General features: G+C 43.6%; 1 protein-coding gene across 1 annotated transcript in view; it reads right to left on the bottom strand.

Moving 5' to 3' along the window:
* Positions 1 to 16,042, bottom strand: part of LOC126298483 (sodium-dependent transporter bedraggled) — a 673,679-nt gene that overhangs the window by 330,406 nt on the left and 327,231 nt on the right. The window lies entirely within an intron of this gene.

Here is a 16,042-nt window from a genome sequence, read left to right as displayed (position 1 = left end):
AATTACAATGTCATCGGCGAACTACAAAGTTTTTATTTCTTTTCCATGGATTTTAATACCTACTCCGAATTTTTCTTTTGTTTCCTTTATTGCTTGCTCAATATACAGATTGAATAACATTGGAGAGAGCCTACAACCCTGTCTCACTCCCTTCCCAACCACTCCTTCCGTTTCGTACCCCTCGACTCTTGTAACTGCCATCTGGTTTCTGTACAAATTGTAAATAGCCTTTCGCTCCCTGTATTTTACCCCTGCCACCTTTAGAATTTGAAAGAGAGTATTCCAGTCAACATTGTCAAATCTTTCTCTAAGTCTACAAATGCTAGAAACGTAGGTTTGCCTTTTCTTAATCTATTTTCTAAGATAAGTCGTAGGGTCTGTATTGCCTCACGTGTTCCAACATTTCTACGGAATCCAAACTGATCTTCCCCGAGGTAGGCTTCTACTAGTTTTTCCATTCGTCTGTACAGAATTCGCGTTAGTATTTTGCAGCTGTGATTTATTGAACTGATAGTTTGGTAATTTTCTCATCTGTCAACACCTGCTTTCTTTGGGATTGGAATTATTATATTCTTCTTGAAGTCTGAGCGTATTTCGCCTGTCTCATACATCTTGCTCACCAGATGGTAGAGTTTTGTCAGGACTGGCTCTCCCAAGGCTGTCAGTAGTTCTAATGGAATGTTGTCTACTCCCGGGGCCTTGTTTCGACTCAGGTCTTTCAGTGTTCTATCAGACTCTTCACGCAGTATCGTATCTCCCGTTTCATCTTCATCCTCTTCCATTTCCATAATATTGTCCTCAAGAATATCGCCCTTGTATAGACCCTCTATATACTCCTTCCACCTTTCTACTTTCCCTTCTTTGCTTAGAATAAGGTCAACATCGATAATAGATAAATAATCGTCTTGTCGAATTTTGAAGCTCTTATTGTCGCTTTTACCCGTCTGTGCGGAATAACTCAGTTTTTTAATAGTACCACCTCGTCCAAAAAGGTTAATGTTTTTCTAGCCTTTTGTTAGCCAAGTAGAATCTAAGGAAGATGTAAGAAAGATGATAGCAAGGCTTGCACAAGGCGAAATGGCTTCCCACAAAACGGAATGTTTGCCAGCTTTCAAAAAGAATCTCACGACGCAAAGTATTAGAGACCCATTAAAAGAGCACCATTCTCGGTGTGGAGCGCTATAAAAAATATACAACAGCTGCCAGCCAGTCGAGTGACGTTTATGTGACAGACGGCCGCACGTAATCAAGGCGGGAACACTGAGCGTCGTGGAGACAGTACAGAATGGCGGAAAGGAGCTACCGTGCTGCTACGTGCCCATCACCACTCCGTCAATGAAAGTTCCCAATTTTCTGGTGTATAGACACTCGCAGCTACGTAACACGGCTTAACAACAGTGGTCATAAAAACATCCTAACCGACAGCTAGTGGAGAGAGTGACACAAATTATCAATCACTACCTGTTTCAAATCCGACAATTGGCCATTTGTCTCTTTTCAAACGACACGAGGCTCAGAATGTACCGCTGGCCAAGAGAGGTGTTTAATCTGCAGTGCGTTCGTGCCGGAGAGGGCTTTTCATGTCAGGTTACCCTGAATATCAACTAGGACGTATACTTCGGCGATCTCGGTGACCAGGTATTGTTCTCTCTTCGTCATTAGCACGGCGTGGCATTTCCCGTCTTCCGAGATGACAACTGACTTATTCACATGAAGTGCTGAGTGCTACTGACAAGGGATTTCAGATCTATTCCGTTTTTCTGGATTTCCGGAAGGCTTTCGTCACTACCACACAAGCGGCTTGTAGTGAAATTGCGTGCTTATGGAATATCGTCTCAGTTATGTGACTGGATCTGTGATTTCCTGTCAGAGACGCCACAGTTTGTAGTAATTGACGGACAGTCATCGAGTAAAACAGAAGTGATTTCAGGCGTTCCCCAGGGTTAGAGGTATAGGCCCTTTGCTGTTCCTTATCTACATAAACGATTTGGGAGGCAATCTGAGCAGCCGTCTTCGGTTGTTTGCAGATGACGCTGTCGTTTATCGACTAATAAAGTCATCAGAAGATCAAAACAAACTACAAAACGATTTAGAAGAAATATCGAAATGCTGCGTGAAGTGGTAGTTGACCTTAAATAACGATAAGTGTGAGGTCATCCACATGAATGCTAAAAAGAACGCGTTAAACTTCGGTTACACGATAAATCAGTCTAATCTAAAGGCCGTAAATTCAACTAAATACCTAGGAATTACCATTAAGGACAATTTAAAATGGAAGGAAGACGTAGAAAATATTGTGTGGAAGGCTAACCAAAGACTGCGTTTCACTGGCAGAACACTTAGAAAATGTAACAGACCTACTAAGGAGACTGCCTACACTACGCCTGTCCGTCCTCTTTTAGAATACTACTGCGCGGTGTGGACTGACGGAGTATATCGAAAAAGTTCAAAGACATGCAGCACGTTTTGTATTATCGCGAAATATGGGAGAGAGTGTCACAGAAATGATACAGGATTTGGGCTGGACATCATTAAAAGAAAGGCGCTTTTCGTTGTGACGGAATCTTCTCTTGAAATTCCAATCACCAACTTTCTCCTCCGAATGGGAATATACACTCCTGGAAATTGAAATAAGAACACCGTGAATTCATTGTCCCAGGAAGGGGAAACTTTATTGACACATTCCTGGGGTCAGATACGTCACATGATCACACTGACAGAACCGCAGGCACATAGACACAGGCAACAGAGCATGCACAATGTCGGCACTAGTACAGTGTATATCCACCTTTCGCAGCGATGCAGGCTGCTATTCTCCCATGGAGACGATTGTAGAGATGCTGGATGTAGTCCTGTGGAACGGCTTGCCATGCCATTTCCACCTGGCGCCTCAGTTGGACCAGCGTTCGTAAGCAAAAGGTAACGCTGGCTGAAATTATCGTTAACCGTAACATAATGTAAAAAGCAAAATACTTCAGGTATCTTGGCTGCTCAAATGGGTTCAAATGGCTCTGAGCACTATGGGACTTAACATCTATGGTCATCAGTCCCCTAGAACTTAGAACTACTTAAACCTAACTAACCTAAGGACATCACACAACACCCAGTCATCACGAGGCAGAGAAAATCCCTGACCCCCCAGGGAATCGAACCCCGGAACCCGGGCGTGGGAAATTGAGTGATAATAGCCTTTGAAATGTGCTGCTACAGGAGAAAAGATGACTTCAGCGAATAGGGAATGAAGACTTCCTGGAGCGAGTCAACAAAAAAGTAGTAAGGTACATAATGAATCGAGGAGACAGACTGGATGACACGTGTTAACAGTCTCGTTGCTGAAAACTACAGTTTAAAGGGTCGTAATAGAAGAAAACCTGTAGGTGCAGTCATACATGTGAGTATACAGGGTGCAATAAACTCCCTTTACAGGCTTTGAGGACTGGTCCCTTAACTTAAACGAGAAAAAAAATGACTAGTAAATACGAGCACTAAAATGCATCCATTAAGCTATGAGCACTTCATCATCGCTACTGTGGAACACCTTTCTTCTGCCGAATAAGTGCTCGTAGCTCTTAAGGTATGCATCTTAGAGCTCATGTTTACTAGGCATTTTTTCTTTTATTTTGGTATAAGGAAGCCGTCCTCAAAGTCTGTAAGGGGAATATAGTTGCACCAGTATACGGCAGATCGTCGATATTGCAGGACGTACGAGCTACGCCAAAACGGGGAGAATCTACATCTACATCCATACTCCGCAAGCCACATGACGGTGTGTGGCGGAGGGTACCCTGAGTACCTCTATCGGTTCTCCCTTCTATTCCAGTCTCGTATTGTACGTCGGTATGCTTCTGTGTGGGCTCTAATCTCTCTGATTTTATCCTCATGGTCGCTTCGCGAGATATACGTAGGAGGGAGCAATATACTGCTTGACTCTTCGGTGAAGGTATGTTCTCGAATCTTTAACAAAAGCCCGCACCGACCTACTGAGCGTCTCTCCTGCAGTCTTCCACTGGAGTTTATCTATCATCTCCGTAACGCTTTCGCGATTACTAAATGATCCTGTAACGAAGCGCGCTGCTCTCCGTGGGATCTTCTCTATCTCTTCTATCAACCCTATCTGGTACGGATCCCACACTGTTGAGCAGTATTCAAGCAGTGGGCGAACAAGCGTACTGTAACCTACTTCCTTTGTTTTCGGATTGCTTTTCCTTAGGATTCTTCCAATGAATCTCAGTCTGGCATCTGCTTTACCGACGATCAACTTTATATGATCATTCCATTTTAAATCACTCCTAATGCGTACTCCCAGATAATTTATGGAATTAGCTGATTCCAGCTGCTGACCTGCTATTTTGTAGCTATCTTTCTGTGTATTCGCAGCACATTACACTTGTCTACATTGAGATTCAATTGCCATTCCCTGCACCATGCGTCAATTCACTGCAGATCCTCCTGCATTTCAGTACAATTTTTCATTGTTGCAACCTCTCGATACACCACAGCATCATCTGCAAAAAGCCTCAGTATACTTCCGATGTCATCCACCAGGTCATTTATGTATATTGTGAATAGCAACGGTCCTATGACACTCCCCTGCGGCACACCTGAAATCACTCTTACTTCGGAAGACTTCTCTCCATTGAGAATGACATGCTGCGTTCTGTTATCTAGGAACTCCTCAATCCAATCACACAATTTTGTTCATTAAACGACTGTGGAGAACTGTGTCAAACGCCTTGCGGAAGTCAAGAAACAGGGCATCTACCTGTGAACCCGTGTCTATGGCCCTTTGAGTCTCGAGGACGAATAGCGCGGGCTGGGTTTCACACGACCGTCTTTTTTTCCGAAACCCATGCTGATTCCTACAGAGTAGATTTCTAGTCTCCAGAAATGTCATTATACTCGAACATAATACGTGTTCCAAAATTCTACAACTGATCGACGTTAGAGATATAGGTCTATAGTTCTGCACATCTGTTCGACGTCCCTTCTTGAAACCGGGGATGACCTGTGCCCTTTTCCAATCCTTTGGAACGCTTCGCTCTTCTAGAGACCTACGGTACACCGCTGCAAGAAGGGGGGGGGGGGGGGGGGGACAAGTTCCTTCGCGTACTCTGTGTAAAATCGAACTGGTATCCCATCAGGTCCAGCGGCCTTTCCTCTTTTGAGCGATTTTAATTGTTTCTCCATCCCTCTGTCGTCTATTTCGATATCTACCATTCTGTCATCTGTGCGACAATCTAGAGAAGGAACTACAGTGCAGTCTTCCTCTGTGAAACAGCTTTGTCGGAAGACATTTAGCATTTCGGCCTTTAGTCTGTCATCCTCTGTTTCAGTACCATTTTGGTCACAGAGTGTCTGGACGTTTTGTTTTGATCCACCTACCGCTTTGACATAGGACCAAAATTTCTTAGGATTTTCTGCCAAGTCAGTACATAGCGCTTTACTTTCGAATTCATTGAACGCCTCTCGCATAGCCCTCCTCACACTACATTTCGCTTCGCGTAATTTTTGTTTGTCTGCAAGGCTTTGCCTATGTTTATGTTTGCTGTGAAGTTCCCTTTGCTTCCGCAGCAGTTTTCTAACTCGGTTGTTGTACCACGGTTGCTCTTTTCCAACTCTTATGACCTTGCTTGGCACATACTCATCTAACGCATATTGTACGATGGTTTTGAACTTTGTCCACTGATCCTCAACACTGTCTGTACCTGAGACAAAACTTTTGTGTTGAGCCATCAAGTACTCTGAAATCTGCTTTTTGTCACTATTGCTAAACAGAAAAATATTCCTACCTTTTTTAATATTTCTATTTCGATCCAGTGACCGCTTTATGATCGCCAATTCCCTGTTCTGCATTAACTGTTTCAAATAGTTCGGGTCTGTTTGTCACCAGAAGGTCTAACATGTTATCGCCAAGAGTCGGTTCTCTGTTTAACTGCCCAAGGTAGTTTTCAGATAAAACACTTAAAAAAATTTCACTGGATTCTTTGTCCCTGCTACCCGTTATGAACGTTTGAGTCTCCCAGTCTATATCCGGCAAATTAAAATCTCCACCCAGAACTATAACATGGTGGGGAAATCTACTCGAAATATTTTCCAAATTATTCTTCAGGTGCTCAGCCACAGCAGCTTCTGAGCCCGGGGGCCTATAGAGACATCCAATTACCATGTCTGAGCCTGCTTTAACCGTGACCTTCACCCAAATCATTTCACAATTCGGATCTCCGTGAATTTCCTTCGATACTATTGCACTTCTTATCGCTATAAACACGCCTCCCCTTCACTGCCAGCCTGTCTCTGCGGTATACATTCCAATCTGAGTTTAGGATTTCATTACTGTTTACGTCTGGTTTCAGCCAACTTTCTGTCCCTAGTACGATATGGGCAAGTCTGGCAAGTCTATAGTTGGCAAGTCGCAGGACTGCAGAATCGCATAGAACGAACGTTACTGTTTATGATCCAAGCGATACAATCTACGTAGGGACAATGCAAAGTACGTTCCACATGTCGCTTCTCGCTAGGACCATTGCACAACAAGAGTGGCGCATTGTCAGAAGAGAGTTTTCCTGCAGAGTCCTGCTGCGGTGCGGATAAGAGTTGCGGCACAGTGTGCGACTGAAATGGTGCGCCAACTGAAAACGTACTCAGAATTTGAAGCATGTATTATGGTAAGATTCTTGTGGGCAGAACGTCTAAATTTCACACGGATTCACCGGTAAACTCTGGCGATATATCGACAAAATGCAGTGTCGCGTCCAGGCGTTAGTGAAATGGTGCCAGCAGTGTGACCAGGACGAGGGTGAGGCTGATCGGGAAGTCCAGATGTTGCTCCACGCGATTTCCATCTTGTAGGTAAGCTAAAAGAACAACTGGGGGAAACCGATGAGGACGTTCCCACAGCGGTTCTCGAAATGCTCCGTGACCGATGAGCAGAATTATATCGTAGAGATTGGTGGAAGGTTCCGACCGTTGCTTAAAGACATTTGGTGACTATACTGAAAAATACTGTGATGTGTCTGAGTCACTTTGAAGTGCAGTATAACATTCAATAAAAGTTACTTGGTCTGCAATAATAATGTGGAACTTACATTCTGAAGTAATCTCGTAAATGCTTTCCTAAAGGATCTCACTTCACTTTTGTAAAAAATATGGCTGACATCAATCGGCTAATTTGTGGCAAGTCCCACGCTGTGTACATAGATCCAATACGCAAACACTTTAAAATATTCTATTCTGTGTATATCAGCGCATTAAAACGTGACAGTAAGCACTCCACTTTTGAACATCACTTCAACGATAAAAAACACCACGGAAACAATGCTGTAACTGATCGGAAATTCCTCACAGACAGTAACGGTCTGCATTAAAAAATAAAACAGGAGGCAAATTTCCACATACAAAGAGCTGAAATACGACAGACAAAAGCATCATAGAGTGCACAAAAGATACTCTCTCTCTCTCTCTCTCTCTCTCTCTCTCTCTCTCTCTCTCTCTCACACACACACACACACACACACACACACACACACACAAACACACACAAGCTATCACATATGCCATCCTCAGTTCCAAACTATGCACACTCGGTTGAGAAATTAGTTATCCCCACACTGGACACATTCCACACGATTATCAAGTAAAATCAGTAGCATAACATCGCTCTGTCAGTGTGATGCATGTCTTCGCCCACTACTTTTATTGACGCACTCTTACGAAACACGGTAACAGCGAAACACTAGTTAAAGAGAGGCGAAAAACTCACCACATGCAACACACAAACGAACCACAAAAAGTCAAAAACTTGAGTTCAGAATATCGTCAACTGCTGTTCTATAAAAAGCTCTGACAAGTCCAGATACTGATCATGAATAACGGAACCGGCTACTTTTCGCTACATTGTAGGTAAAATGGGATCAGGGGATAAATATATAACAAGGTTTCACAGATACAAGTGTTACTGCTGCACTTTAGAGAGTGCATTTCCATCAAATCTCTATCCTATATTTGCACTGAAATAAAGCGAGAGGCACTGAAGTTGGCAAACAGGTGTCGAAGTACATCTTGAAAACAAAAGGAAATAACATTTAGAATTTTGCAGAGGGTGGTGTTATAAAAAAAACAATATAAATAATGTATTTAGCTTGTAGCCAGCCCATTCGTTGAAAGGCCAATCACATTTGTGTTATTTATCACACGTTATTTCCTTTACAATTAACATTCATACGATTTAATGCTGCATCTAAAGATGCGCATACGGTAACGCCACACTGAAAAAAAAAAGGAGAAGCCAGCTCAACACGGCAACCGCGAACATCACCTTATGGTTTTTTCAGTTTTATTCCACCAGTTTCACCACACATCCCACTAAATTTGTTGAAAATTCGCGGCGCAGGCATAAAAAATTGTATGTAAAGGAAGCAAAGGACATTCAGAGATTGTTGCAACAGTCCACCAGCCGTCAAATGGATATATTCATAATTAGACTCGCTCTTAAATGAAAGTAAATGGAGTTTTGTACAGTTTGGTGACGTAAATTCTGCTCCATGCAATCACTTTCACTGCACTGCATTAGAACCATTAACTAAAGAGCAACAGGAACACTACTGTTGTCACCAGGATGCTGCGGGTTCGAGCCATGTACAGCCATGGATATGGCGTTTTGTTATGCGCCTTTACTGTGTCCATATCCTACAGTTGCAGAATGTCAACATAATGTATGATTATCGTAGACGTAAATGTGTTAACTTCAAACAGAATCAACGGAGTTACATGGCATCAACGCGAAATTAAAATTTTTCTAAAACTGTGATTAATATCGTGCTGTATTTCTTCACAGAAAGCTTAAAAAAAGACTGCCTTTTGTTTTACTTTTTAGCTACAAGATTTACATCTAATCATGACAAATGAAAGTCGAAGACACTGCAGCCAAGTGATTCAGAATCTTTATACTAACCCCACAATTGTAATAGCCACTAGAAAGCAGTTAACATGAGAGAGGATTTAAGCAGGCAGAATGGACTATAGGCCCTATCTCTGTTGTTATTTTCCATTTTCATAGATAAGTTGATCAGAATGTGGAAAGAGGAGAACGCACTTCTGAGAATCAAATTATGAAAGTCACAGGTTATAGCTGTTCCTGCGCGGCACTTAAAACGTCTGTCAGCTGTAAACATAGCGTTGGTGCGCAACAGTTTCTCTCTCTCTCGGCACACAGGGATTTCACGAATAAAAATTTGATGGTTGTAGATGTTTCTATTATATGCATTAACCCACTCGCACAAAACAATTGTGGGGAAATTACACTTACGTATTATGCACGTGTCGATTATCAGCATTATTAGTGTTCACTACTCCTGGAAACAAGGCTGCGAAAGAGGCAATGCGCAGAACGCAGCGAAGACAACGAAGGAAGCGACGTACAGAAAGTAGCGAACGTAACTTTGGCACGTACCGTAAGTATGAAGAACATGTGAGCGGGTCGTGAGTGAGAAGAATAGCTGCAGACGTGCCCACTGCTAGTAGTGCAGGACAAGCCAGAGATAAGATAAGATTCAACAACGCGCAGTAAAACTATAAAACCAAAGCTACGGTAAGCTACAGACGACTTATTTCAATACAAGCAACCGCTCTCCTATTTCACCACAAGGTTAGCACAGCTCACCGGGGCTCTAATGGTCCGGCGTCCACGTTGAGGTGGACTTTTGTTCGATATTTGACCAACAAAATTTAGATTCCGTGTAACTTTCTTCTCGCTCTGTGTGTGTGTGTGTAATTCGTTCAGATTTCTTCCGAAAATTATGAAATTTCAAACGAGACAGATATTGGAGCAAACCTTTAATATTTTTTATTTCTCTTATTACTTGACGTTATCTCGTTTTCACTGAAGGACACAAATCTAATGAGGCTTTATTGATCAAGGAATTTTCACATGTTCCTGTGGACAGAAACCTTTCCTCAAACTCGCCTGTTCAGCCGTGCGCATTAAAAGAGCCTATTTTCGGGATAGGGAGGTATGCCAGCCTCGGTTCAAATCTGCTCAGCAGATCAACGATGAACGCCACTGTGTCGGCCAGGCTGGATGTGATTTTTAGGCTGTTTCCCACATCCAACTATGTGAATACTGGGCTAGTATCCATGTCCCACCTTAGATACGCGTTGCAGAAATCTCCAGATAACTTTCTCACATTTCGCTAGACACAGACAAATGGAATACACTAATTTAGTCCGGGGGGGGGGGGGGGCGAAAACGAGACTGATGATGACCTTACGTATTGAGTCTCCTTAAACTCAATCAGCAGCAGCAGCCTTTTCTGACACAATAACGTGAATTTAATGTACGTGAATGTCGGCAAAACTTGACGCGAGCACAGTGATTGCAGAGGCTCTGCCTGTATCGCCACTACTAGGGTTTGCTCGGTATATCGCGGCATTTCATTTAGCAGTGCGATGCTGCTTTCTTCCAGAATTTGGTGCTCTTTTTGGTCGCCACAACTTTCTTCGATTCGGCAGACTCGTGAAATAAGCGGTTTATCTTTCACAGGTCTGGTGGCTGCTTGCACAAAAGGAGGCAGTCTAGTGATGTATCGTCGCAATGCTTTAAAAATAATTGGAAGTCGTAAAGGAGAAGGATTCTCAATATCTATTACGTACTCGCATACTCGACAGGTACCGCAAATTTGCTACGAAACGGCACTGCAACAACACGCAGAAACAATTTAAAGATTTAGTTGACGATGACAGTGCTAAAAATTATGGCGATTGTCAGACGACCTTTACACGACTCATTTATCTCTACATTAAGAAGAACTTTTTGTTGAATATGCAGGCAAGGAAAACGTGATCGATTTGGTAGTGTGAATAGTAAATTTTCTGAAGTCATACATATTACTATATCTTCAGCTGCAACAGTTGTTGATGGAACCGAACGAAGAGTGTGGAGGCGTTCTGTATTACTGCAAAGCACGCTTGTTAAGTGAAAGGACATGCTTAGAACGAGTTTTCGATGTAAAACACGCTATTGTTGAATTTCTCGAGGAAGAAAGGAAACAAGAACGAAAACTAAAACGATCCGGAGTAGGCTGAAAACCTTGAATTTTAAACAGAGTTGACTGCAGACTGCGCTCAGTAGGACATTGCAAGGCTAGAACCAAGTTATTTCTGATAACGTGACGAAAGTGTACGCGTTTAAAAAGAAAATCACATTGTAGAAGGAACAACTCGTTACAAGGAATACCATATATTTCCGAAAGTTCACTGGCATTAAAGAAAATGTGAATTGTGGCGTTGAAAGAATTCCAGGAATATCATTCTAAACGTTTGAAGGCACTGCCAATCTTACATCTGTTTTTGAGCTACTTCTGAGACTGTTTGCCGTTCCAGTTGAAAGCACTCCTGTGCATCCGCAGATGGATCTGGTCGATCAGCAGTGTAATTCCCATTTAAAAGACATAGGTCTCTAGAAGTTCTATATTGTTTTCCTTGGGAAGAGTTTCCACATCTTCGTAATGAGGTTCCAAACATGATGTCAATGTTTCGCCCAACATACGTGTGCGAAACGCTTTTTTTTTTTAAATTTATGAAACTAAATAAGTCACGATAACAGGCAACCCTAGTGACGAAAATCTGCGAAACTGTCTGTGTCTGTCGAAATACCTACAGTTTGTGCCAAATATAAATTTTATTGTGTCTTCAGTGGCCAAAAATTTTGTTCTCTTCGTGATCTATGTTGTTGAGAAATATGAAATACGAAAAAAGCCGCATGCGCCACTTTCCAGTTTCCCCCAGACAGTGTAGCGTGGTAGATTCAATTTCAGTCTTGTGGTAAGTTCCTATGGGACCAAACGGCAGAGGTCATCGGTCCCTAGGCCTACACATTACTTAATCTAATTTAAAGTAACTTACGCTAAGGACAACACACACACACACACACACACACACACACACACAGGACTCGAACCTCCGACGGGGTGAGGGGGGGGGGGGGGAGACTGCGCGGCTACCTTCCGCGCCAGCGTGGTAGATGGGGGAGGCGTGCACAGCACCGCACATAAGTTGAGTTCTCGCTGTCCATCATCTGCGTCTACAGGGTGAAACCAAACTTGAGCGACAAAATTGCGAAGGTTGTTCAGGGATACATTCCGAGTATTTTTCTATAAGGCACCCACGGACTCTGGCGGCTCCTTACAATTTATTCATTTTGGTTCACCAGCTACCTTCGTTTCTAAGGAAATATCTGCACAACAGTGAAAAAACCTTGTAGCATGAAATCATAAAACGTGCAACACCAAACACAAAGAACTGCGACAGCCTTTAGAGAGACGTAAAAGAATTGTAACATCGTTGCTGCTGCCGCGGGAGCAGCGTAGCACTGTCGTTCCATTGCATTCAGTGGCGCATATCTGCCAACCTACACGCATTCCTACATATCACTGTTAACAGTACCAAAACACAAACGCAAACAGTACAGAACGCAATAGACAATGCTGTGAGTGAATGGAACAAATTTGTTTCGAATTAAGACACAGCGCAAATCGTCGAAGTTTGCACTGTTGTGTAGTTATTTTCAGTGCAGTACAGGTATAACAATAAATGAGTGTGAGAAATCAAACGACATGCAGTTGGTCTGTAGCGAGCCACTGGTGATTAGTAGTTTTTAGAAGAAAAATGGCCGGCCGCGGTGGTCTCGCGGTTCTAGGCGCGCAGTCCGGAACCGTGCGACTGCTACGGTCGCAGGTTCGAATCCTGCCTCGGGCATGGATGTGTGTGATGTCCTTAGGTTAGTTGGGTTTAAGTAGTTCTAAGTTCTAGGGGACTGATGACCACAGCAGTTGAGTCCCATAGTGCTCAGAGCCATTTGAATTTTTGAAGGAAAATGTTCGTGAACAATATACGAGATTTGTTGATGGAGTTTTGGTTCTCTTGGCGTTTTGTGGAATGTTCTTCGGGTACCACTACAGTTTCTTACGAATTGCTGACTTTGCAGTTACCGCGCTTTTTCCAGTATTTGTATCGGCGAAGATGTTTTGTTTTCCCCGATATAGAAGAAGAAAGAGCACAATAGCCCACAGTCAGCGATGCAGTTACAGACGCACGTAGAATAATCCAGACCACTCGACAGTTACTGTCTCATTAGGAAGGTCAAGGATATGTTTGATCAGTACCTGACTCACCTATGCCCAGTTCTCGGTAGGAAATGCGCATCACCTGCTACAGAATCGGGATGAATGTCCCGTGCACCGGCCTTTATGACCGAGCGGTTCACTCTGGAACCACGCGACCGCTACGGTCGCAGGTTCGAAACCTGCCTCGGACATAGGTGTGTGTGATGTCCTTAGGTTAGTTAGGTTTAAGTAGTTCTAAGTTCTAGGGAACTGATGACCTCAGATGTTAAGTCCCATAGTACTCAGAACCATTTGAACCATTTTGCCTGTGGGATTATTAAATCCTACGTATATAATTCACAAACCATTGTACAGTGCGTGCGTTGTTTTACGCGTTACGTTAAAGTAACAGATCTTCAAATAAAGAACAAATATGTCAATCTTAAATATTTATTTTAAAAGGTAAGCGGAAACAAATGGTCTTAATTTCTTCGACTATAACCGTCTATGTTTTGCCAATCACTATGGAATGCAGGATACAGGATACTACCTTATTGTGACAGGCGTTAGTGATTCTTCCCATTCACTTTATGTTCGAGGGTAAGAAAGGATGATTACTTCCACTCCTCTGTGCACGCTGCTATTATTCTGAATTTTCGTTACCCGTTCTAAGGAAGTGACATACAGTGGCTAAAAAAAATCTACAGATTAGGCCTGGAAAATCGTTTACAAGGATTTTCTAAGCAGATTTCTACAAGATATTCGGAATATTTCTTTGAGCGTCTTCCAGGACAGATTTCTCTGTTACTCTCCCCTAGTTATGAAAGCTTGGAAATCATTCTGCACTTCTTAATACACGATTTATCTCCCCTGTTAGCCCAGACTGATTACGCATACATGAGCACGACTCTCGTACAGCCCATATAAGTCTTTTCTAAGAACTTGCTTTGGTAGGAAATTTACGGTTGCCTAATATTCACTTATTAATACAAGCCCACTTGCTTTAACTGCGAGTAACTCACCGAAAGAGGTGGCACAATGATTATTCGGGATCAGTGGGGTTTACATTTCCATCCAGCCTTTCGAATTTAGGTTTCCGTGATTCCTTAAGCCCCTTAAAGCCGAACGCAGAAGGGGTTAATTTGATACGACTGTGTTCCTTCCCCAGTCGGAACTTCGCTAGGTCTCTGTGGACCTCGTCGACGGTCTTTGAAAACTAATCTTCCGATTTCATTTTTTAAATGTGTTCATGTAGTCGTTTCATTTCATGTCGTCGTACAGTTTTCTCTTCGGTATTTGTATGCCATGGAGGAGAAAAAATTTTAGTGACTGGAGAGAAACGACAAAGGGAGTCCTACGGGGCCCAATTTTGGTTCCACAACTATTCCTTAAGGATGCGAATTGCCTTCTACTTAAAACACGTAAATCAGACGCCGAAAGCGAGACATGCTCGAGTGAAGTTGCTGTACATTTTACGACAACCGGTACAGTCAGTCTTTCTACCACACTCCATCACCACGTGAAGCGAAAAGGAACACTGATATGCACACCGCAAAAAGTAATAATTCCCAGGAAAGTTCACGCTAATAACATGTCACACCGTCTCTAGCCTTAGTGGCTTCAGTTCGGCGAGGGAGGGAATCCGCAATTTTCTTCAGGTACAATACTGTCGTCTGAAATTGCAGAACGATGAAACAGACGTGTGATGACAATGAAATTTGTTCCACAGATAAGGGACATGACATCCACCCTGACCCTGAGTGTTCAGTACGAAGTGGAGCTGACACGGGCAGCAATCAAAGCGTCTGCATGTCGCGTCACGGAATCGAGGAGGGGCACTATATGCTCAAAAAGAACACAATGCTACGTGGTTAGTAAGCGTGTTGCCAAAACAATGGCAGTGGATACAGGAGAACCCCAAAGAACAAGTTGCCGACAGACATTCTCGTACGTATTGGATGGGCGAAATGGACGTGCCAGGGAACCAGCGGTATCCGACATCGTTCGAAGAAGGCTCGCACATTTCTCGCCACGTGTGGCCGGGCACTGTCCTGGCGTGTGGAACTGCCTGCAGGAAGAGCAGTGACTGGGGCACCAAATACCCATTGACGTATCGGCTGAAGCTCAGATTCACACACCAATTACGAGGCGAGATCGTTTGTTTTAGCCACTGGTGTCCCAAACCACCACACTTGGCTTTTGCCCTCTATGACGCTCAGCAGTGGCGTGTACGCGACCATTACTGTAGGGCAAGCTGAGAGGGGTTCGTCGGCAAACACAAAATTCAGCCACTCAACGTGCCAGTGAAGGCGTTCACATGCCCCCTGTAATGTAAAGCGTCGGTGCTTTCTGGTCAGTCCCGGCCGGGGTGGCCGAGCGGTTCTAGGCGCTACAGTCTGGAACCGCGCAATCACTACGGTCGCAGGTTCGAATCCTGCCTCGGGCATGGATGTGTGTGACGTCCTTAGGTTAGTTAGGTTTAAGTAGTTCTAGGGGACTGATGACCTCAGAAGATAAGTCCCATAGTGGTCACAGCCATTTGAACCATTTCTGGTCAGTGGAAGCCGACGCAATGGTACGCGTACCATCAGTTCGGTCCTCAGCAGTAGGCATCGAACCGTCGACACAAATACGTCCACAAACATCGAGCCAACACTGTAAACGAAACTTTTCTGTCAGTTAGGGCTAGACGTAAAAGTGATGGTCACCCCGCTCGGTGGCCACATTGTCAGCAATATTCTATCCATTTCTTCCACACTCGCATCACTACCGCAGCAATGTGCACTGTACAAGGCACAGTGTCACCCGTTTCCCGGAGCCTGATCATTCTGCCACGTTCGATATCATTCACATGCTGATACAGCGCCTTTTGACGTCGACGAGGCATACCGACTCTTACTTGCGCATTTCTACTTCGTTTGACGGCTCTTCGCCGACTGAGCGCG

The sequence above is a fragment of the Schistocerca gregaria genome, chromosome X (assembly GCF_023897955.1).
Source record: "Schistocerca gregaria isolate iqSchGreg1 chromosome X, iqSchGreg1.2, whole genome shotgun sequence".
Taxonomy (NCBI): domain Eukaryota; kingdom Metazoa; phylum Arthropoda; class Insecta; order Orthoptera; family Acrididae; genus Schistocerca; species Schistocerca gregaria.
The sequence above is the reverse complement of the archived record's forward strand: the minus strand, read 5'-3'. Positions and strand labels throughout refer to the sequence as shown.